At 46.2% G+C, this 24,251-nt stretch overlaps 1 protein-coding gene across 1 annotated transcript in view; it reads left to right on the plus strand.

Moving 5' to 3' along the window:
* Window positions 1-1,445: 1,445 nt before the first annotated feature.
* The window catches only part of Nmnat3 (nicotinamide nucleotide adenylyltransferase 3), a 121,966-nt gene continuing 99,160 nt past the window's right edge, over window positions 1,446-24,251 (plus strand). The window contains exon 1 of the mRNA XM_023706858.1: window positions 1,446-1,624. The gene's annotated coding sequence lies outside the window, so the exon portion shown is untranslated. The remainder of the gene's footprint in view (window positions 1,625-24,251) is intronic.

Genomic DNA, 24,251 nt, shown 5'->3' on the forward strand with positions numbered 1-24,251 from the left:
TCTCACAAATCATCCACTACACTGAGACACAGACTGACTTAACAATAAAAGACTATCCAAAGATAATTACTTTTTTTTGCATTCAGATATTAAGCTTCTTAATATTTCTTCAAATTCAGTATGGGGGAAAACTGTTACCTCCAGTTATAGGGAAAACAAAGTGACATATCCAAGGTCATCTTATGGAAACACATTTTACACCCTAGGCAGGAGAGGAAGGAGACAGAGGGAATGGACTCCTGTCTTCAGTCTGAATGGGAGAGTAACCTTCACTTGGAGAAATATTAGGTACCAGCTGTGTCCCCCTGTGCTATACAAGAACAAGTGTATGGGGTACCCTAAGTTTAGGGACACTGTGCCTGCCCATCCAACCTCAGGGGAGCACTGTGAGGATCTAAATGATAAAGCCCAGAACCAACTTCACCGAGCAGTCTCTATATTCAGGTGAGGACTTATCACTGTGATGGGAATCAGCCAGAAATTAAATGTACAGCAATCACAAAACATTGACATCATCCTCGATGTCTTTTTTTTTTTTTTTTTTTAACACACTCAAATTCACTTCATCAGGAAATCCAATAGGCAAGAACTGGTGAATCTTGCCCCTGGGGGCCTGTCTCTTCATGGCCAGGCACAGGTGAATGCTGGGAGTTATGATTGCTTTAGAGCAGCAAATTGGGGGCCTAAATGACCTATGAAGATCTCAGGGGATAAGGACTGGAATCTCAAAAGCCCTAGGATTTCTTTTGTCCTTCTAAATAAATGTTACCCTCTGAGCCTTAATTCTCTATTCTTTTTCTAGTACAGTCTCCCCTTCTCTCAGCTTCCACAGTTGTAAAACCATCCGTCCCCAGAAAACCTTCAGGCTCCTCTGGTTTGAGGTCTTGGGCTACCAGAGAGCAGAGGTGTAAATTTGCCAGAGGGAAACAGGGGCGCAGTAAGGGAGTAAATCCTCATCTAACATGGCAGAAAGTCAATAGATAAATCAAGAAATCGCTATGTAAGCTTATTTTTTAGCGACACGAGGTGACCACCAGAAGAATTAGACGAAAGAACTGACAAAAGGCCTGAGGGTGGGACCAAGGGAGCGGGGCCTGTTGCTTCGATTATGTGATAATTTTGTTTTGTAAAAAAGGATTCTTGCATTACCTTGATTTTTAATTAAATCTTTAAGAAAAAAAGGTAATGTAAAAAAAAAAAAAACCGGCATGCAAAACACAGAAAAATAAAAAGCAAATGAGCACACAACAAAAAAGGTCCTGCCTAGGGGCTCGCTAGAGAGGGAGGGGAGGCCTAGTGGGCGGGGCTTAGCTTCGGGGCGGGGCGGGCCGTCTTAGGGCCAATCACGGAGAGGGGCGGGGCGCAGAGAGGTTTCCCTCCGACTCCGCCCCGGCGGGGAGCCCGGGAAGCGCGAGGTCAAGTTTGCCTTAGGCCCCGCCCCCAGCGCAGGGGGGCGGGGGCGGCGCGGCAGCCGTCCGGCCCGACCCGGAAGCCACGGCGTCTGTCCAGACAACCGTCATGGTCTCTGATCTTTGAGCGTGGGCGACACGCCTGATTGGCCCTACAGCGCCCCGCCCGAGATTCGCCCGGTGCTGCTGCTGCTGCGGAGCCCCGTGAGGCTCAGGTAAGCGCGGCCAGGAGACCTCACCTGCCCCTTCCTGCCTGCGTGGGCGCCTGCGACGACCTCGATCTGGGCTGGACGCCTGGGCCCACGTGACTCGCGCCTTCGGGGAGACCCGGCTCTAGTTTTCCGGGCGAGACAGGTGGCGTCGGCGCTGCTGGAGAACAGCCCGCCTCATCTCCACTGGCCTCGCCCCCTGTCGCTGGGGCGAGTGTTGTCCTAACTCCCCTGACCCCGGTGACTCCCACTGACTCCCGCTCAGACAGTAGACTTGGGTTCGGATCCTGCCTCCAGTAGCCTTCACTCAGTACTTAAAAATAACTTCAGCAAATGTCCTTTGAGGAAGGAGGATCAGTAGGGCCTGCTGAGAGAGCTGGTGTCCTACGCTTGACTTCTTTTCCTAGAAGGTGGGACTGTACCTGCCCATGAGGACAGTAGTTAAGGAAGCAACGGAAAGAAGCAGTGCCAGGATCCCCGCGTTCTTGGGACTGACCTAGCAGTGCTACCTCTGAGCGCTCCCTTTCCCTCTCCTTAGCCCTTTGCCCTGGTCAAGTGAGAGTCTCACAGTCTGTTTTCTGAGGTGAGAACTGGCTTAGTCATTCATCCAGGAAACAGTGAACTGGCAACCACTTTCCCTTGCTCCTAGGATTCAGAGAGAACTCAGATGCCGCCCTCTGTCAGCACCTGGAGCCGCGTAGTGGCCCAGGTGTAATAAAGCACCAGGTGCTGCCTGATGCAACCAGAGCAAGGAGCTGGCCGGCCTTCACGGTGGCTTTCCACTCCTGGGATCATTCAAACTGGTCAGAAGGCTCTCCAGAGGCTGCTCTTCTCTGGCTGAGGTCTCTTAAACCCCAAGAGCCCTGGATTTGGGAGAGCATTTTGGGCTGTGGGAAACACCTGTCAGGCACTGGTATATTTTATGGGCTTAAGGATCCTGATGCTGGGCCAGAAAGATAGCACATTGGCATAAGAGCCTGCCTTGCAAGTGCAAGGTCCTGAGTTCAATCCCTGGTACCAATAAAGAGAGAGAGAGAGAGAGAGAGAGAAAGGAATCAGGGTCCTGATGTCACCTATGGCTCTGTTCATAGTGTTGGCCAAGACTCCACCTTTGCTCTGTGACATTCCCTGGGAGGGCCGGAGTGTGGAGCACAATTGAAGAAGGGGTCTGGTGCCATCCTTTTGTTGGGGTGGTCAGAAACCTCTGGACAGATGTTAACAGAAAGTATTGGAGGGATCAGGGAGAGGGAGCCCTGGTGCAGCCAGTTTCTCATCTCAAACCATGGCAGTGGGCGCCAGGGATATAGCTCAGCAGCACAGCGCCTGCCTGACAAGCACATGGTTGTAAGTTCAATTCCCTGTACAAAAGAAAGAAAGAAAAAAAAGTGGCAGTGGCCAGCCACAAAGAGAAGGGAAGCTTGGTGGTCACAGACCTGGTCACCCAGCTTCTGGGTTGTAAGAACTGTGCAAGCTTAGCTGATGCTTGGCGTGTAACTGGCCCTGAACAGATGTTTCCTCTGCTTCCTCTGAATAAAGGAATACAGAAATATGTATGATGGCTACCTTAGAGGCTACTATGGGGATTTTTACAGGTACCTAAAATAGGTACAACGGTGCCTGGCATGTGGGGAGTTACTAGTGCTGCTGCTGCTGCCGCCTATTTCTTATTTCAGGCAAATGTTGATGAAACAAGGTGATGGGGGCTGGGCAAAGGTAGTGGAATACGAAGAACTGCGCAGGGTGATTAGTGCAAGAGTTGGATTATCTGTCCATGTGGTTGTACTAGAAAGCCTCAGCCTCCAGATGAGAAAGCTGTTCTGCGTGATAACAGGCTTCTGGGCAGCCTCGCTGTTAAAAGGCCTAGGAGTCCGAGTATCTTTGGAGACTCTGGGCCGAAAATAGCCGATGTTGGAGGAAGCAGGGACTAAGGCTGAAAGAAGCCTAAAAGTGTCTCTTTCAAGCTGTTACCTTTAACTTATGGCAGGATACAGAGCTTTTACAGGGTCTGCCTGTATGTAGGTACATATGTGGTTACACCAGGTACTGAGACCTTTCAGTGAGAAAGGAGGTGTGAAGCTCAATTTTATAACCCTCGTACCCAGCAGTTCTGTGCATAAAATACATGAACGATAGATTCAGTAAATAAAAATAAACCAAATATAAACTTTCCATAGTGTATATGTCATTTTTTTAAAAAAGGGAGTATGAAGACAGAGATAACTAATGCTTTTAAGCATTTGCTGAGAGCAAGCATTCTTACATATGTTGCAGCATGGCAGTAGCCAGGTAAATTGCCTGTGTGACCTCCCACACGTCATAGAAGCTTTCTAAACCAAGTTTGCATCTGTAAAATGGGTCTCATTGTAGCTATTGAATAAGGCTGTTTGGCTCACTCACCAAGGTAAGAACCTGAAGCAGTGACTCAGCACTCAGCATGTAGTCTGGAAAGCACTCAGTGAATAAGAGCTGCTGAGATTTTTATGATATTTATTAATCTTCCCAGTCCTCACCACTGTCTGGCAGATACCAAAGACCACAGGCGTAGATGTGGCATTGAACTGAATGCAGTCTCCTCCTCTGAGGAGATCTGCAGATAGCGATCAGACAGCTGGTGTGAAGTGTAGTCAACTTGAAATATTGACTATGTGAAATCTTAAGAGGAAACATACCTTCAAAATTATAATTTAGGTGCCTTTCAAGTTGAGGGTTTTAGCAGCTAGATATCTCTTCCATATGCATCTATGTTAAACCACTTTTGGCTTTTGAAGCTCTTAAATAAAGTGGCTTGTCCTGACCAGTGTCATTTTTCCCCCCTCATTTCTCATCCTTCCCTAGTAAAGATGGACAGGTTCCTTTGGGATGGGCAGGCATCAGGACAGCAGCTCTTGCCCCCTGCCCCCTCCCTCTTAGCCATGAGGTTCTGGGTAATGGAGTTTAACGAGCCCAGGTGGAGTCCTGAAACCTTCTTTGTCTCTCATACACAAGACCTGTGTGCCTGCTTAGGGATTAGGAATAGCAAGGTATTCTGTTGCTAGTGTGAACCTGGGACGTCATCCCTGAGGAAATCTAAAGTTTTCTAAGACAGTGGAGTTTTGAGTGAAAGTGCTTTTCATGAAAAGTGGCAATGTCTTCTGCAAGTCGGAGCTGCCTTTCCATCCACCAAGGAGTGCTGTCCCTGTACCTCTGTACCTAGGAGTGCTGCCTTCTTACCCAGTAAAGGCCATTCACGTATCAGTATGCTTACTGTCGGCCTGTGGCACAGCCGCCCTAAAGCTGCTATCCAGGGTAGCTGCCCATCCGCTGCCTGTTATGTGAACACCTTCCTGAGTCCTCTCCCTCCCCACCTGGACTTCCCTCATGCCAGGGGCACCTCTGCTGCTTCCCCTTCTCCAGAAGCCCTGGACACCTGCCCTGATGACCACAAGCACTTCCACTGCTGGGCAGCAAGAGTCCTGGCACCCAAAACTGCTGGGCGTTGCATCCTCTCATCCTCCTTCCTGCTGCAGATACTTTGGGAAGTATTCTGGGCATTCAAGTGGGAATCCAAGTGCCACAGTCCTGATCCTCCTAAAGCCCACACACTTTATGAGACAGGCTTAATGAAGACAGAATTAAGCTCCTAATCATACAGCAACTAATCACAAACTGAGTTAATTGTCACCACCAAGGAGCCTTTGTAACATGAGAGTATGTAAAAGTGAGGCAGGTAGAGTCAGCAGCACTATAGATACAGTGGACCCATAAATGTTGATTGGAGTCTTATATTTATTTATCTTTATACCTTTAAAGGTTTTGTATGGTGTTTTTTCATAAATTCTAGCAAACATTGTTTTATGCCACCAGGGTAATCTTGTTGAGAATGTGTACTGTGAAAATGATTGTGCTTCAGCTTCCAAATAGGAAAATGGTTCTACTTCTCCAGTCTCTTCGGATTCTGTGACACTAGGTGCTCCACCCCTCAGTGTCATCCTTTTTCATACTGGTGGCAGCAGCAGATAGGCATCCATCCCACTTGCCTAAAAGTGAATCTGGTGGGGTGAAGTGTTCAACCCCTCTTCCTTCCAAGTAACAGAGTCTACCTGTACCTCTTTGATACCCCTGAGCACGAGGCTGAAGATCCAGCATGGCCTAAGTCATGTAATGGCTCACAGCCTGCCAGGGGAGAGGAGAGAAGGACAAAGCCAATTGCTGTTGTCCAGAAGGGCGGGCTATGGCAGGTGAGCCTCACAGGCAGAACCTAGCCAGCACAGCATGATTCCTCATGAGGAACCGGCATTCCCCTAGAGGACGTTATGCCTGCCGAGAGGCCTATTCAGTACCAGAAAATATATACCAGAAAAGCAATGGTATATGATGCAAACAACCCATAGAAACATCTTTCAGCATCCCTGGCTGTTATTCCTGTTACTTTATTCATTTGCCTAGAGCTATCAACAAAATACATCTTCAGTCCCCTCCAGTCTCAGATGTAGAGCGTAGGAGACACCAGCATCCATCTTTCTAGGAGCAACGGAAGGAAGGAGACTGGCATTGCTGTACAGAGTCAGAGGAGGCCTATACATTCTTCTGGAGGGGCAGATGCAACCTTCACGGGTAGGCCAGTGGGGAAGGCTGTCATCAGTATAACATTAATAGGATCGTAGGTGTGGTGTTAGGCATGTAGCACAGAAGCAGCTCTGGAAATCTCCCTTCCATAAAAGCTGACACACAGGGACAGTATTTGTGTTTCTTGAAATTGCATGTTAAGTGGTGGATGTTTATGAAAAAGTTTCTGGGGAGTAAATGTGACCATCACTCAACCTGGAATTCTTTTAGAGCTCCTAAGATGGTTTGAACTTAGAGCCAATCTTCTTGTCTTAACCTCCGTCAGTTCCCCTCCTTTTCTTCCTCTATAAAAATGAAGAAGTGTCAGAGCAGGACCAAGCCCAAGCAGGAGGTGGAACTGCCTTGCAGAAGAGGCAGGCCAGCACGGCTTAGTGCCTTGACTTTGATCCTTCCCTTGTGTCATGTTGTTCTGAGGAGAGCAGAATGTGGAGCCTTGCAGGATTCCCTCAGGCTGATTTCGCCACAGCCACCAGCAGCTCCACACATAGGCAGGTAGTTTGCTTGCAGTGGGGGATGGGGAATGATAAAGACACATGTGCACACTAACCTGAATTTGGGCTCAGTGAGCGGAAGATGGGGGAGAGTGAGAGTCAGTGTCAGTGTGCGACTCACACCATGCTGGGGAGAGAAGACTTTGGAAGACTGGAAGTTTCTCTGGGAAGGTAACCATAAAGCGAGGATGCTGCCACATGAGTTCTCATGTAGGAATCCAACTGGAAATTGTTATAATCTTTCAAATGTCCACTTGAACAGTCAGAAATAGGTGTTTAGTGCACAGACCCTATCCTTAGTATCAAAGTCTGCTTTTTGTTTTTAATTTCCCAGCTGGCCTTCTTCTGTGAAACATTTATGATGCCATTGGTGACCATTCTTACATTTCTTTGGGAGAGAAAGGATGCCAGTATCTTTTGCCCACCATAGGTGGAAAAGTAGAAGGGTTGTCTTTTTCACATGCCACTGAAATTCTACTACCTCTTGGCTTCTGGGAATCAATTTTAGAAAAACAGCCTGGGAAGGGGAGAGAGCCACTGTACAAAGTTACTCTCTGCTGCATCACTTATAATGGTGGAAACTCAGATGTGACCCGAATGCACATTATAAGATGATAGTGAAATGACAAGAACACGAGATTGATGACATATTATGTAGTGCTTAAAAACGTGAAGGTTTGTAACACAGGAAACCTTTATATGCACAGTGGGTAGGATGCCATTACATTAAAAATGTACTCAGGAAAACTGTCTGCAGGAGAGCCCTCCAAAGGAATAAGGGCTGCATATGAACAGCAAAAAAATATGGATACATTTATTTTTCACTATTTCACATTTTCTGTATTGCTTTATTATTCCTATAATTTTTTCAGAAATCTTAACATGAGCCAAGTTAAATAATGATCATTCTGTTGTTTGTTGTTTCCAGGGCACCACATTTGTGGCCTTATCCTGAATTAAATCTTTCAATCAACAATTTCTAAAGCAGGCTTGGCTCCTTGCCTCCATCTCTGTGGTCCAAGGTCATATTCTGGGTCCCCTGGCTGCTTACCCAGGTCCAATAGACTGATTATCAGGGCTTTAAAATTAAAGAAGCATACTGGCCTGCCTGCTCCTGGTGGTGTGGGAGAAAGGGAAGAGGTTGCAACCTTTGGGTTGCCTATTGATGAAGTTTCGGCACTTTGTACCACCAGCACACACCATCTCACATAAACACACACACACACACACACACACACACACACACACACACTCACCCCAAGTCAGCAATTGCCTTCAGCCAGGCCACCCTGCAACCTTCTCTTTTCCTGTTCTGCAGGCTTTGGTACTCTGGTACCTCAGGGGCGGGACACTGCCTTCTTTCTGTCAGTTCTTCCTTTGCCCTCATATCCTTTACTGCCTAATGCTGGCCAAAGCCAAGGGCCTGGCCAACAGTGTGTCCTAAATCAACCTCATTCATGTGGCCAAAGATTGGAAAGTCTTGACACATCTTTAGACAAAGATGGGAATCTAAGTAGTTAAACTAGGAGAGGATCTCAGCAAACACCAACAAGAAGTAGGTGAAAGAGCCAACGAAGTGTGCTGTGAAGCTTGTCACCACGGTGTTTGAAACACCTTCCCAGAATTGTCCTCTTGGGGGCTAGGGTCTGGGTATATATACGTTCTCCCTGTGTAGCCATCGATTGACTATCATTCTTTACAGGAAATTAGTTCTTAGGTCCTCTGGCAGGTTCCAGTAGCCAGGGAAAGCCTCAGAGCAGAGAGATGTAGATGCTGCCAGCTGGTGTGCCCTATGGTGGCAAAGCCTGGGACACAGGGCACACCCCTGGCAGTGTATCCTGTAACATTATTCCCTAAACATTGTGGACATTGCCAGGGTGCTAAACTGTAGACAACCAAGTTCATAAATGCATGCTTCATCACAAACCTGGTTCCACCAAACTGAAGACTGTTATGTAGTACAACCCCCCCCCCAAAAAAAATATGAAAAAGAAAACTTAAACACATTACCATTGACTTCCAGTGTTTGATTTAGAGGAATCTAAGTAGTTAAACTAGGAGAGGATCTCAGCAAACACCAGCAAGAAGTAGGTGAAAGAGCTACAAATACTAGTGTTCTGCAGCTGTGCACTTTCAGATCCAACACTTGAAAGGAGAACCTGAGTGTATAATATGATTTATCTGTATGGTGACAATGTCAGTCCTCTGTCTTGGCTTGATTATGCCTGTTATTCCTCTAGTATATTGAGATGATTTTAAAAGAAAAATTCATCTGGAAAAAGCATTCAACATCATATGTATCAACCTATGGTTTATGTTTGTGCTATATTTTAATATTAATAGTGAATTTACTATGTGGACACTAATGCCAGAGGATGGCAGAGAATTTCAGTAGTTATCACTTTAGTCACTGTGATAAATGTTTTGCAGTCATTGCCTTTATTCCAAAACACTCCATCGCCAATTAAAGATTTAATAAGCTCTACATCAAAGTAGCTTCTCAATTGAGACACGGGCTATGGTTGTGCTGACATTTCAACTTCGTTCACCTATAGTTGCAAGGGTTCCCCCCCCCAACCCCAAGCATAAAGAGGGAATGGCAGCAATTTGGGACATAATGCAGATTCTAGAAACAGTCTCCATATATTTATTAAGTTTCTTTGAATACTTACCACCACAAATGGAAGGCTTGCTCCAAGAGACAATTTTAAAATGCTCATGCAGCAAGCTCAACAGGGTTTACTGGCTATAGTTCCTATCCTGTGAGTGATGGACATTTTAGAATTTGTATAGAGAGACTTTGGGATCCTGATGTTTTGGAGAAATGAAGCCATTTACCTTCAAATTGTGGTCTGGGAAGCATTCCACAAAGACTAGAATGACAAATCCCCTATTTCACGCCCTGTTCCCCTGCCCTATGCTGGCGGCAGACTCCACCAAATGATGGCAGAGCCTGTGTGCTGCTTCCCAGCAGCGTGCCCTGCTTTGCCCCCACAGTGTTGGAAGGGCTTTGAGGCCCATGGACTCACCCTGTGCCAGCAGCTTTGTAACTGCTCCCTACCATAGCTGAGAAGGGTAAGAAAGGAAGCTTTCACAATTTCACTAGCAGGAAAACAAAGAGGAATTGAAGAGGCAACTGGTTTGACCACATGGTGCCTTCTCAGCGACCCCTGTGTCATGCAGATGGTAGTTACTCAGTTTGTCCACTTTTTTAAAAGAAGGGCCAACCAAATAGCTCAGTGGATTAATGCGTCTCCTTAGACTCAGGGGCCCGAGTTCGATCCCCAGGCCTGCCTTGCCGGCCCTGCCACCAGAGCACACTGAGAGGGCAATTGAGACTAATATTGAGACTGGGCGTGGGGGTGTGCCCCTGTAATGCCAGCACTTGGGAGGCTGTAAACAGGAGAATCACTACAAGTCCGATCTACGCAGTGAGACCCTGTATACCCTGTACACCCTGTGCTAAATTTAAAAAAAAAAAACTTTTTTAAAAAGAGAAGACAAAATAGTAATAAAAATTAGAAATTTCACTAAAAATAATATGAATTTGACAGTGTGTGTTATATTGCACAGTGTTGTCTTCTACTTAGTTGTTTAGATTACCAAACATATGCATGTAAAATTGGAAAAAGAAAAAGGGAAAACAGTTCTAAGAAATTAAGAAGAAAGAGGAAAGGATAATGAAAGACAGAAAAGAGTTAAGCATTAATTGCTCCTTTCCACAGACCAGGAGAAGTGGGCCACACAAGTACCCAAGCCACCCTGCTTACTTACACAGATATATCTCTTCTCCCGCCCCTGTTCTCATCTCAGTAATTCCTTCCTTTTAAACAGATTGATTCCCTTTACACACTCCAATTTGTCAATATTTGTCTCCCTTCCATTTTTCTGTCACATGAATCCTGATTTTTTTTTTGTTTCTTCATTTCTTCTCCTCTTGCTCGTATAAGTAAACAAATAACTGAATATCATGTGATGTTCGCTGTCTCTCTTAAAGTTTGATTGAAGTCATTCGTGTTCATGGAAATCCATCCACTCCAGGATGACGGCTCACTGTGGTCCCCGCTGACCTCCACATAGCCAAGCCTTGCAAGCATTCTCTGCTCATTTTCTGTGCAGCATGGGATCCCCTGACCAGGCCCATCTTCTGAATGTCTTTGGATAGACCCTTCTCTCTTCCCTTTCTCCTGTTGATTCCTTTCCCTGGTCCCTTTCCTCTGCTTGTACTTTCAGGGGAAAATGGAGACCTCATTCTCTTGGCCTTCTCTTGTCTGTCATCCCACCCAGACGATTTTTTCACCGCTTTTAACTGTTTCCTTTGTATACTTACTTTGTGCATCCTTATCTCCAGCCTCTCCCCTCCTTATCTGGTAGCCTGTTGCATGCTCCCTCTTGTGGCTTTTGGAGACATCCAGAGTGAGCGCGTCACATTTGTTCTAAACTGTTCCCGCATTCTCAAGGCCGACTAAACACTTTCCCTATCAGGCTGTTTCTGCTACCTTCATGGAATCATGAGTAATTGTTATAATCTCTTCAGAAAGCTGACATCTTAGCAAGTCAAATGGAAAGCAGAGGTAAAAACGAACAACTAGTCCTTAAAGCTTAGAAGCTTAAAACAAAATATGTATATTAATCTTTGAATAATATTTTATTGATCTTTTAATCTTTTTATTATTATCGCTCATATTTCTGGGAATTGTCTGGACTTGACAAAGCAGTTCTTACCTACTCTTGGTCTCTTGTGCAGTGGCAGTTAGACGGTGGCTGCAGCCAGAGCCACCTTAAAGGCTTCATAACTTAGTGGCTGGGGGTTGACAGTGGCTGGGTGACCTCAGCTGAGATGTTGGCTGAGATGCCTTTTCCTGTGGCCTAGATCTCTTCCCGTGATGGTGGCTAGGCTCTATGAAGACGTATCCAAACTGACCAGGTGGAAGCTGGCTTGCATCCTTGGACCTGCCCTCCTGACTATCATAGCAGAACTCACAGCATCACTGCTTTCACAGTTACTGACCCAGCCATCTTCAAGAGGATGTACATAGATGCTGCTCATAGGAGGCTTGTCATTGTCACAGTGTAAGAGCATGTGGTGGGAGACAGGGTTACGGAGGTTTTGAGAACTATCTGAAATGCCACCAAAGGTTTCTGGTTTGTTGTTGTTGTTGTTTTACTTTTTTTTGGAATAACTGATATATTTATAGCATATGAAATCTAATATAAACATATACAATGAAAATATTCACTGTCATCCCATTTTCTACTGCTACTGCCTCAATCACTGGGGTTTTGGTATATTCTTTGAGCATTAACATACATTTTTGTACTTAATTCCTTTTATACAAAACAGTATTCTCTTCAGCTTTTGATTTTTAACAATGTTTCTAGGAGTGGTTTCTTTATAAATACATAAAGGGTCTTTCTTACCCTACCCTTTATTCTTCTCTTTTCTTCACCTTCACCTTCTCTCCCCGCTTTCTCCAGTCTCTTTCTCTCTGGCCTTCTGCCTACCTCCTTGCATAACATTCTGTGGTACGGCTGTGGCTTGGCTTATCAGTTTTCCATGGGTGGGCACTGAGCTGCTTCCAGCACATTGCTGTTATGGACAGCACTACAATGAGCGACTTGTACATGCTCTGTTCATGGGAAAAGACACATTAGGAAGCCTCTCTCAAAGGCCTAGCCCCACGTGGGCATCTCTTCACATACACCCTGCATTTCCTTCCAGCGGGGTTTTTCCCAGGCCTCTTCTCACCAGATATGGGTTCCCCAAGGTCAAATCCACAACCACAAAGCCATAGTAGCTCATTTCTACCCTGCTTAGCACAGGGATCAGTGTCCATACTATAAGAGGAGGTCTGGATAAGGAGGGAGGAGGAGAAGCAGAGGTGGCAAAGTACACGTAGCAGGGTGGCCTGGATGGCCTGTATTCTGTTTCTGGTGGCATCTTAGTGGAAGTTACCATATTGGGTATGATTCCTTCCTTAGTTTGCCCTTGAAACTGGCTGATCTTCAGGCACAGACCGGCAGACTGGAGCCCAAAGCCCAGTGTTGGTGCATCCCCCCAGGTTAGCCTTGGCTGACTCTATGACAGCTTGTCCTACTGAGAATAGCACCAGTAGGGCTGTGCAGTAGGGGACAATGTGGACAGTTGTCATCACACATCCTAAAATATCATTGATGAATTGCTGTCCTGATTAGAAACCCAACAAGACGGAATGTTCTCTTCCTGGGGAAGTGTTCTTAAATCATATGATTTTATTGTTTCTGTTAGGAAATGTATTCTTTAAGAAATATAGATTGTTTTTGTTAAAGTAAGATAACCAAACTCTAATAGCCACAAGCAAGATTTGCAGTCATGCTTTAAAGAAGGATTTCTGGAATGGCAAATGTTCACAATTTTCTATTGTAAGAAATATAAGCCTCATCTGAATTAGGCTAACCAAGAGTGCAGCTTTTGTTCTAGAAGAGCTTCTGGGTCTCAGGCCCCACTGTGTGCAGGTGCTCAGATGAGACAGAAATCTCACCCGCTCCAGCTTTCAGCTCTGAGGAACGCCTGGCGGGGAAGTGGTGTTGCGGAGATGCTGGCAAATACCTTTTGCCTCAGTCCCCCAGCAACCACTCTGTTGGTTTTGTTCTCTAAATTGTGGGAGATGTCAGCTCCAGGCTGGTGTGGAGTTTATGGCTGCTGGGCTCAGAAAACCGCTCTTGGTCCAGTGTCCAGAGAGACGAGCTGTAATTTGCCCCACAGGGAGTTTTGTGTCCACCTATGGATGGATCAGCTTCGCTAGTGGAAGCTGAATTTTCCCAGCCATCCTTGGTTGCCAGACCATCCAGAATCACAAGTAGGGGCAGCCAAACAGTTTTCAGGACAAAAGGAGGCAGGACTGACACAGTGGAGCTGCCCACAAGGATGGTGACTCATGTTTTAAATTTGAGGCTGTGATGAATTTCTCTGTTGGTAATGATGGACCTGGAGTTAAAACATGCATTGTGCTGCTCTCTTTATTTTTGTGTATGTTTGAAATTTTCCATAATAAAAACAAAAATTTAAGTACAGTAAAAAGAGAACCAAAGAGTCTTGGTGTGAGAATTCTCAGCAAGCAAGCCTCAGCATCCTTGTTTGTTTACTGACCAGTCTTCTCTCTCTGTTCTTCCTTTGATTATAGAGAGAAGCTTTAATCTTTACTTCCCTCTAAGCTGGAGATTGGCAGGAAAACACACAGCACTTCAGATTTGTGTGGTGTGCTGGGTACAGAGAGGAGGAGGGAAGCAGTGAAGGGCTGAAAGGGCTTTGAGTGGACATCTCCAAGGGTCCCTGGGACACAGCTGTTCCAGCTGGGAAGAGGCTGTGTGCACTGTGACTGTGTGTCTGCATCTCCCTGCTTCATGAGCAGTGCTTGAGTGTGGGTGCTGGGCGGGAGGCCAGGTGAGGGTCCAGTGGGGTCTTGGACATGCTGATCTGTGTATGAAGACCCAGATGTCCAGTTATGAACTGGCCGCTTTTTTTGTTTTATAGGTGAGAAAGCTGAGGTGAGAGGAGTTAAGTGAGTATTCCAAGGTCACACCAGAATTTATTAGAAGACTTGAGTTTGAAACTCTTCCACTGACTTTGGAGGCTAGTACCATGCAATAGCTGTGGGTCTCAGTAAGCTCCATTACCTCTCTGAGGTGCAGTTTCCTTACCCGTTGCAGTAGGCAGAATAATGACCCTCCCCAAAATGTCCCAATCTGAACTTCTGAATGCCTTAAGTTGCATAGTGTGAGGAAATTAGAGCTGCAGGTGAAGTTGAGGTTGCTCAGCAGCTGACTTTAAGATAGGGAGAAGATCCCGGATCATCCAGATGGCCCTTCTAATTCCAGGGTCCTTTGTATATGAAAGAGGAAGGCAAGAGAGTCAGCCTGAGAGTCGGTGTGCGAAAGCCTGGACTTGGCCACTGGTGACTTGGAAGGTAGCAGGGGTCTAAGCCAAGGAATGGGTAAAAAAGAATTTGTACAAGGCAAGAAGCAAGCTTTTGCCTAGAGCCTCTAGGAAGGAATACAGCCCTGCCATCACCTTGATTGTAATCCCTTTTGGACTTTTGACTTGGCAAACCATATGATAAATATGTGTTGTTTTAAACCACTAGATTTAGGGTAATTTATTACACCAGTCATATCAAACTATTGTAGCTGTAAACTGTTATAGCTGTATCAAGCCAGCAAGATCCTAGTGAAGAGCAGATAGATGCTATATAGACAGAAGCTTAATGGCGGACAGTGAATGCAATGGTGTTTATAATGGATCTTAAATACTTCAGGGGGAGGAAGGCAAGCTGATATGGAAACATCGCAAATAGTTTGGGGCTGGTTGTGTGATAGTACATTATACTACTTCCTCTACTTTTTCTGCATGTAATATTTCATAACAAAAAGTCCCAGTACTGAGGATTGAATCCCGGGCCTTCACACTGAGCTCCATCCCCAGCCCTCACCTGAGTGCAGTGGAAGAGACACCTTAATTGTGGCAGGGCCAGGTTGGCAGCAGCGGTGGTGGGCAGCTTGGTTGGGGCGGGCTCCAAGGGGAAGGCAGATCCAGCCCTGAACAAGGGCCTTCTTCACACATGCACTTTGGTGGGCTGTTGTTATGGGTTAGGTCTACAATGGGCCCCAAAGCCACCCGTGTTTGGAAGATGATTGAATTGTGGGGGTGCTAGTGGACTTGATATTAGGAGCTGGGCTTGGTCGGAAGAAGCCAGTTCGTGGGGGCAGAACCTGCTTCCACCCTGCTCTTTGCTTCCTGTTCACCATGCTATGAGCTCTGGCCTCCATGTTCTTCTACCATCCTGCCTTGGAAATGAGCCAAAATAAACTATTTCCTATTTGAATTGCAAGTATCTGGTGTTTCGTCCCAGCAGCAAGGAAAGTGGCTAAAACAGCTATTTTCTAGCCTGTCCTGATTCAAGTAAATAGGAAAGAATTGGGTTTTTTGTTGTTGTTTTGCCTGACCATCGTGGGCTTCCTTATGGTGTGTGACTATCTTTCCACAAACAGGCAGGCCTAGTTTCCCTCTGTACTGCCAATGTCCCTTTGCTGCATTAATATACAGAAAGGGACTATGGTGTTTTGTCAGATATCTTCTGATGGTACATACTCCTTACGAGGCCTTACATTTGTCATTTCAGAGTCCTCAGCATGTGGGAGGGTTTTTTTTTTTTTTTTTTTTTTGAGAGGAGAGAGGATCTGTAATCTCTGGTTTTACATGAAAGTTCATTTTTCAGACAGCACTGAAACAGATAATCAGATTCCCCAATCTCACTCTTACATTATATTTTTCCTTATCACACTAGCCAGCCAGCAAAGAGGAGCAGCACTTAGAGTGTTGTTCTTCCTTTATTTTCTCTAACGCTAAGGTAACAGTATTACCAAAGACTTTGCCAAATCTGAAGTCTTACATTAAGCATCTTTTAAAAGAGACATCAAGCTAACCAAGAGCCTGAGCTTTGCAAAGTACTATTTTGGCTCTGAATACAGTGCTATCCTTCAGCTAAAGCACTGTTTCTTTCTTCTAAAAGAACCTATGAATACATAACCAGTGACCTCTTAGTAGTAATTTCATAAATACTTGGGGAAATGAATTGTATCAAATCAATGTATCCATAAATGCGTCACATTTTTTTGAGCTGTAAGGGACTTTAAAATGAATCTGGTATAGCTTTGTTAGTGCAGGAAACATTCATTTTAACTGCTTAGTCAATTCTCAATTAGCAAGGGTAATGGAGTGGAAGAAGGTCACTGATAATCAAAAATCATGGTGAAAATAAGATTATAGTCAACACTCGATTTTCTGGAGGCTGATTAACTGGATTGTAGATTAATTGAAGTTAAGACACAGCAGACCCTAGAAAGTTAGCCCCTTTGGAATTGACAAGCAGCTGTCCCAAGCAGGTGTGGGCTCTCCCTGGGGCCAGATCAGACAGCTGGTCGACCTTGGTTGGATGGTATCAGGTAGAGATCTCAGGCTTGGGAGTTGGCTCCTAAGACTTGTCCTACCACAAAGACATAAAGTAGTGGAACCAAACACCAAGCCTCAGAACCACCTAGAGGACGTGTTAAACCCCAGAGAGCTGGAACCCAGCCCCAATTTCTGATCGAGTCAGGTCTGAGAGTGAGACTGAGGAACGTGGCCTTGTTAGTAAGTGCTAAGCTGCACTCGCTTTGGCAGCACATATACTAAAATTGGAACAAGTGCTAAGTGATGCTGCCGGCCCTTGAAAACCACTACACTCTAAAACATGTTTTTCATCCCAGATTGCACATTAGAATCACCTGGGGAGCTTTTAAGACCTATTGCTGTGCGGATGTACCTTGACCAATTACACAAGAGGCTGGGGATGTGGGGCAAGGCGGGTAGTGTTAAAGCTCCCTGGGTGATACTAACGTGCAGGCACAGTTGACACTGATGGTCTTCACGCTGCCCGCATCTCAGACATCTGCACCAGTCCTTTCCTGGTCTTTATTTCCTTAGATATTTATTTGTTTAATACTTTTAGTTAAATCAAGTGTTTTTTCATAGATTTATTGAGAAGGCAAACTATATACTATACTGGTGGCTCTTTCATGTAGGAAAAGTAGTGCCACTGGCTATCAATGGGTCACATCTGTAACTCAGACGTGTTATCTGTTCTCGTGGTTACATTCTCCCATAGAACTGTCTCGTAGCTCCTCACCCTTTGGGAGTCTGTACTCTGGGCCTTTGTGCTTTTGTCTTTTTTCTATGGCAGTGGTGTGAAGTACACTGTGTAACTTTGCATACTCCTATGGGCCAAGCAAGCTGTACTAGCCCAGGGGACCCTCAGTCCTTCTGCCCATAAAACAAAGATTTGAACGCAAGGAGGAGCAACTGCACTACAGTCCTTGATTCGGTGATCATCTTAATTTTACCAGGAACCCTGAAGTAGGAGAATAAACTGGTATAGCCAAATAATGGAATACCAGTCAGCAACGACAAAGACAAATTGCTGATTCACAGAGCAGCACGGATGAATATCTAAAGCACTATGCTAAGGGAAAGCAGATATAGAATACTACAGGATATGGTTCTATTCATAGTTAAAAGTTCTAAAAAAGGCCCAACTAGTCATGTGTTTGAAGGAGGAGAAAAAGAAATTGAGGAAGAAAGACACAAGTCTCTAGGGAAAAGGCAGTGTTCCATATATTGATAGGGGTTGGAGCACCATGGGAATGTGCATTTGTCAAATTCATCAAATGCTTCATTTTCCTGTGTATTCATAGGGAGGAAAACTGTACTAAGCAGATATTGATCTGTAGTTAGTGAGTGTGTGAAAGCTAAATGTGCTATACTGGATCTGTGAAAGGGATCAAAAGATAAACTGGATTAATGAAGGAGTAGAAAGGTATGTAGACAATTAAGCTTAATAGAATATTAATTGTGGGATTTAGGTGGCAGACATCTAAGTGTTCACTTTGAAATTCTTTCACTTTGGCTGTATGTTTGAAAATCTTTTACAATAAAGGTTGGGATAAAATTGACATCTACATTCAAAACAAACAAGCATTGCACTTGCATGCCTGAGCTCTTTGGTGTTTTCCACTCCAGGGGTCTTGCCAGGGTTGGCCTCACAGTAGAAGTAGACAGAGGTCGGGCAGGGTGAGGCAGAGCTGGAGGGCAGAGGGTTCTTCAGGAAGGGCTGCTGCACTGTGAGTCTGAGCTCCCCAATGATTGGTCCTACTGCAGGGGAGAATGCTGGAGACATTTTCTTTCTTCATCTGTTTTGGGTTCTGGGCATTTTCCCTGGACAGTGAGCCCTGATGTGAGATAGGAACTGCACATCCTGCTCTCTGCCACAGTGAGAGTTGCTTCCTAAGATCCTCCAACCAGCAGGACCCCAAAACAGGACCCCTGATTTCTTACTGGCTATCCCGAGCCTGCAGAATGTTCAGGACTGTGGTTCTAGGTGTGAGCCTACTTACTGTTCCGGGGACCAGGCAGTTTCCATGGGCAAGAGTCGCCTTCTGAGGTCTGGCAGGGTGCACGTGAGAGGACCCCTGGCATCCTTTCAGGAGGAGCCATTCTTGGCTTCTGGATCTTCCCTCAGCATATCCCACAGCACAGCCCATGCACACTGCACCCCGGGTGTCTCCCATGTCAGGCCCACAACACACTGCTGCACTACCAATGTCCTCATGGTGCACACCCACAATACACCTTGCCTGATGTGATTGCCACAGCAGTGTAGCAGTACAGCCCTCCTCTGTCACCCACCCTCACCCCATACTCAGGGTACCTCTCCCCATGAGACCCCCAGAAACTACCCTTCATCACACCCCCATGGTAGACTCCCATAGCAGCCCCAGAAGCCCATGCTCCTGTGTAGCCATGTCTGTGATTCGTATCTTCAGCACGGCCATGGCACACTCCACAGTGCAGGTCCCCTTGGCACTCCTCAGCAGCCTGAAGTGAGGCCCTTGCCTGGCCATTGGAGGAAGGGCACCTGCAAACCCTGCTGTAGTGAAAGCCAGCCTGCTTTTACCTTCCTTGCTTGTACAAGGTTCTTAAGATGCATAGTAAGAAAAACCATGTACTCTGGAGGGGAGAATTTTTGATTGATGTCTAAAGGATGGTTAATATGCTGATTACTTCTGTTGTCTCCTACAAAAATGGGTATAAGCCCATCTCAGACAGCAAAGAGCTTGGCACTCCTTCAGAGCCCTGTTGGTTTTCCGCATCCCCAGAGGCACTTGACAGCAAAACAGCCCATCCCTGTGATCCACGGGAACTTACATGGCCCTGTATTTCTGCCTCTGGATGAGCCTCCAGTTTCAGTGCTCCATCAGAAGCAAGCTGATTGCAAATCTCTGCACAGTGTTTGTTCAGATTAAAGAGAACACCCAGGACAGTGTCGATGAAGGCATAGGTTCTGCCACAATATGCATTCATAGAGTGCCTACTTCACAGTGTGCTCACTCTTTAGCTATTGTTATCATTGCTATTAATGATTCATTGTGTGTATGATTTATTGTCATCTATGAGGATTTTCACATTTTTTAAATGTGAAGACAATATTTGGAATTTCTGCAGCTGCAATAATATGATTTCTCATTTTTGTCACTGTTGCATTTCAACATTTAAGTAACTGCTTTCCCCCCCCCCCCGTGTCTGACTTTTCCTCTAAAATGAGTTTATGAGAGCCAAGACTGTGTCCTCCACACCTCTGTCCTCAGGCCTAAGCACGTTGGCACAGCGAAGGTATGAAGAACCTGGACGGTTGCGCAGTGGCATAATTTCCTGATGAACGGATCATCCTGGTACCAGTTCTGATTAGCTCATCCAGGCTGCATTTCTGAAACAAAGCACCCAGCAGCCCTTCAAAGCCATGTTCACATTCACATTCACGAGCTTCTGTGTCAGTCAATGCAACATGCCAATTAAATGGGACATTAAGCTGCACTAGGCCTGCAACTCTGCAAGACAAAATCATTTTCCCTTCAGATGATGACCTGAGTTCCTTACCTCCTGTCTTCTACCAAGGCTTGCCCTCAATTCCCACCCCCATCCATGGTCACCACGGGGCCTGCCCAGGTCTTGTCTTAGAAAGACCACAATGTCAGTTACCATGGCTAGGTTTCAATCATAATATGAGCAGATGTGACAGTTGCTTGCAGCCTTCTGAATTAGTGACATTCCCATCTTTAAAAATTCCTCCTAGAGGCAGAAACAGCAAGAGGTATTACCGAAGAATATGAGGGACTTGCTTGTCACCTAAAGCGGCCCAGTTTTTAAAGAGTTGCTCTTGGAGCTGCGATTCTGCCACCAGCTGAGCTCTTCCCTGGCATCCTGCAGTCTGGGCCAGGTTTTAGGTAAATGGATTGTGGTGAGCAAACGCGCACCTCCGGAAGGTCTAATCTGACACAGCCTGCAGCTTGCATTTCATTTTTCAGACTCTTGCTATTTTATTGCCATGGGCAAAAAGACTTGGTGCTGCTTACTCCTTCCCTCCCTCTGTGGCTCAGGCACTTTAGTAATTTAAAAGTGCTTCTTCTCCTTCATCTAGAGAAGTAAAAATAATTATAATAGAAAATGGGTAATTTGCAGCTACAATGCCAGGCCGATAATCAAAAACTTGTAAATGGAAAACATGAGCATATGTTTATCACTTCTTGAAATTAGAATGCAATTGAAAGTAGCTGTGGCCTCAAAGAGGGCATTACGGAAGGGAAGGCAGGCTTAGCTGTTGGTTGGAGACCTGCCTGCTAATGAAGCTTTTAAGTTGCTGCTGCCTCGGAGCAGGGAATAAAAGAAGGCATCCTGGGGGCTGCTCAGCTGTTCAGGGGACCCTCAGGTAGTCACCTGTGGCCTGATCATCCTCCTGTGTAAAACCATGCAGGGGCTCTTCAGCCACTAGCATCACGATGAAGCTGTACATTTTAGCATGCCATACAAGGCCCCATGCCACACAAGGCCCCAGGCCACCTGGCTTAGAACCCTACTGAATCTTAGCTTTTCCACTAAAGCTCTTTCTAGCCCCAGCATACCTGCTGGCCTCTCACATTCTTACACTTTTGCAAATACTCTTTGCAGCTTATGTACTTGCCTCACTCCTAGCCAGCTCTCAAAATTCCAAACTTCTGTAATTGCTTCCTGCACCCCTTCCCTCAGTCTGCTTGTGCTGAGGGTCTCCCTCTGTGTACCCAGACTCCTCTCCATTCACATCAGCTCTTACACCCTGGGTCATGACTGTGAGCTGGATGTCCTGCCCCTACCTACCACCAGCATGGAAAGGTGAGCCTTCAGGCAGGACTGTGGCTTACCCTTTTTGTCTGCCTGATTCCTGGCACACTGCCTGCCACCAGATACATGCTATTTGATGTTTGCAGCATGAAGGGATTATTAATGGCAACCAAGGGCTTTGAAATCATTCTAAAGTTTATCTTTGAAAAAGCACCATTATGACATAGGACCATTGATAAGACAAATCCTGTAATGCATTCTTCAGCCAGCTGAGATGTGTGGACTCTCCATGTCTGTGTTCATCTTTGTGCCAGGAGTGGCACAAAGGCTGGGACATGAGGTAGGCCTGCCCTGTCTATTGATCCAGATATTATGATCTCGCCTGCCTAAAGCTCTTTATGCCCCTGTAGTGTAATCAAGACAATGCTGTGTTTGCTGTTCTTCATCTTAATTTCCTGGTGTTACTACAAGGAATAAAGGGCATACAAATGCTCTCAGGAAAGCGGTCTTATTAGTGAGTGGCAAGCCCAGAAAGCAAGTTTTTCCCATTTGTGCCCTTGTTTTGTAACCCAGCATCCAGCTGGCTCTCCCTCGCAGGCCCGTCTGGGTCAGTTCCAAGCACCCAGGTGAGCGGAAGCACAGCATTTAGATTTCAGCCAGTCGCTGGGGTGGGGCTTTATGGTCTTTATCTGTAGATTAATTGCCAGTTCCTTAGTTCTTCACTTAGGTGCTCTTGTGCCCTACCCTAGAGAAAGAGAAAGGGAGCCAGGTGCGATTGCTGCTGGATGGCTCTGGCCCACTGCATGGTGAGGAGGGATACTCCAGAGTCACCCCCACCTTGGGCGCAGTCCCAACTTGGGGCTCCTGCTGCTTGCTCTCCCAGCTCCTAGCGACTGAGGGACAAGAACAGCTGCAAGCCCTCAGGGTGAAGTGCTGAGCACCGTGCACCATGCATCGTGCACCGTGCATCCCCAGTCAGATCTCTGAGCTCACTGGCAGAGTGTTGGGCTATGGAATGGTGAGTTGAAAGCACAGATCTTCTCTAGCCCCTTCCATCCAAAGCTGGGCTGCTGTCACACTCTGGGTCTGATTTAGACAGTGTGGCATTGGCAGTAAATGAGTTGAAGGAGGCATGGAGGGATGTGTAGGCAGCTTGGATCTGCAGAAATTTCTGTGGTGGGGTAGGAGTAGGCTCTAGGAAATTGTGTTTGTCTGCTCAGCCAGCATTTCATAAGCCCAGGGTATGTGCTAGGTATGCCAGTCCTGTGCCAGGCACAGAGATCAGAAGGCTGTGAGCCACGCCTTCTGCCCCAACACTCCTACCCTACCACACGTGTACCACACACCACAGGTCGGCTTTGGTTCCAGGGTGTTTGGTGCCAACTGTGTTTGTTGATACAGTCATGAAAAGAAAAAGTGATTCTTTGAGAACTGAATTAAATGCTTTGAAAGATTCAAGGTGGAAGCAAACCTCTCTGCCTTCCTACAGATCGTTTGCTGTAGGTACTGAGCTGTGAAAGATCAGTGGAGATAGAGGCAGGGAAATGGAAAACCTCAGATGGATTCTGCCCTTGTGCTGCTGCTCATGTTTCTTTAGGTAACTTCTTTATCTAAAAGAAACTGGGAGAACTGTTGCTCATGTATGGGGTTTGCGAAAGCTCCAATCCCTGCTCCCAAAACAAAATCAGGACCTGTTTCAAATCACCTACTTGATTGAGTAACTTAATTTAAAGCCAGAGTTCACTTAGATATTTTTTAATGATTCTCTGTTGTAACCATGAGTTTCTGCTCTTCCATCCAGGCATGCTGAGGAAGAGGGCCTTGGCTACAGCTGGAGCTGGTGACCATCAGGTGGGGCTGAGGGGCCCTGGCCAGAAGTAGTTCATGCACTGTGCTTGCTCACTTGCTTGGGCTCTAGCCTGAGGACAGAGTAGTGAGAGGTGAGAGGCCATGCTGTAGCATGGCCTGAGCCTGAGATTCAAAGAAAGGCCTGGCTCTCGTAGTGTATACAGGGTGAAGAGGGAGGGAGGTCAGGGAGATCTAGGAAGTGAATGGACAGGATTTGGTGTTGGATGCAATGAGAAGCAGGTAGAGGTGGGAGGAGCAGATCTACATTGACTCCCCAGAAACTGACTCCGTGATGGTTCACATCGATACACAGAGGGGTTGGGGGCATTCCAAGTGGAGAGAAGGGCTCCCGGGGAAGCAAGGAAGCAAGTGGCTCCAGGCCAGGTGTGTCAAGGCCATGGGTTCAAGATACTTGTGTCATGTATTTAGTAAGTATTTATTTTCTGAGTGCTAAGCTGTAGGCCAGGAATGTAAGGAACAAGGGGATAGGTCCCAGAACAGGAAGAAAGCCAAATTCAGAGGGGTTTAGATGCTGTGAGGGCGGTGAGGTACAGGGCACTCACTTCCTGGTGCCATTGGCAGGGATGATGATGCGGGATGAGGAGCTGCTACCATGGGGAAGCAGTGCATGGTGCAGGTTGGGGTTCAGAAGGTGGTCATGACGTGAGAGGTGACCGGAGTCCGAGGGCCTGGACAGAGAGGCAGGACCCTGCCTAAGGAGGTAAAGGCAAGGAAGGGAGCCGAGGGAGAGATCAGGCCGGAAGGACAACTCTCAGAGGACATGGACACAAAATGCAGATTGTCTTACTACTGACCTGACTCTGATTTAGGAAAAGGACAGCTACCACCCTGCTGATAAATGATGTGTGTGGGGTGCTCAGAAAATAACAACTTCCACTCAAAAGCATTTGATAAATGCTGATTTCTTTTTTTTTTTTTTTTTTTTTTTTTTTTTTTTTTTTTT

Source organism: Octodon degus, unplaced genomic scaffold, assembly GCF_000260255.1.
Source record: "Octodon degus isolate 3935 unplaced genomic scaffold, OctDeg1.0 scaffold00008, whole genome shotgun sequence".
NCBI lineage: Eukaryota > Metazoa > Chordata > Mammalia > Rodentia > Octodontidae > Octodon > Octodon degus.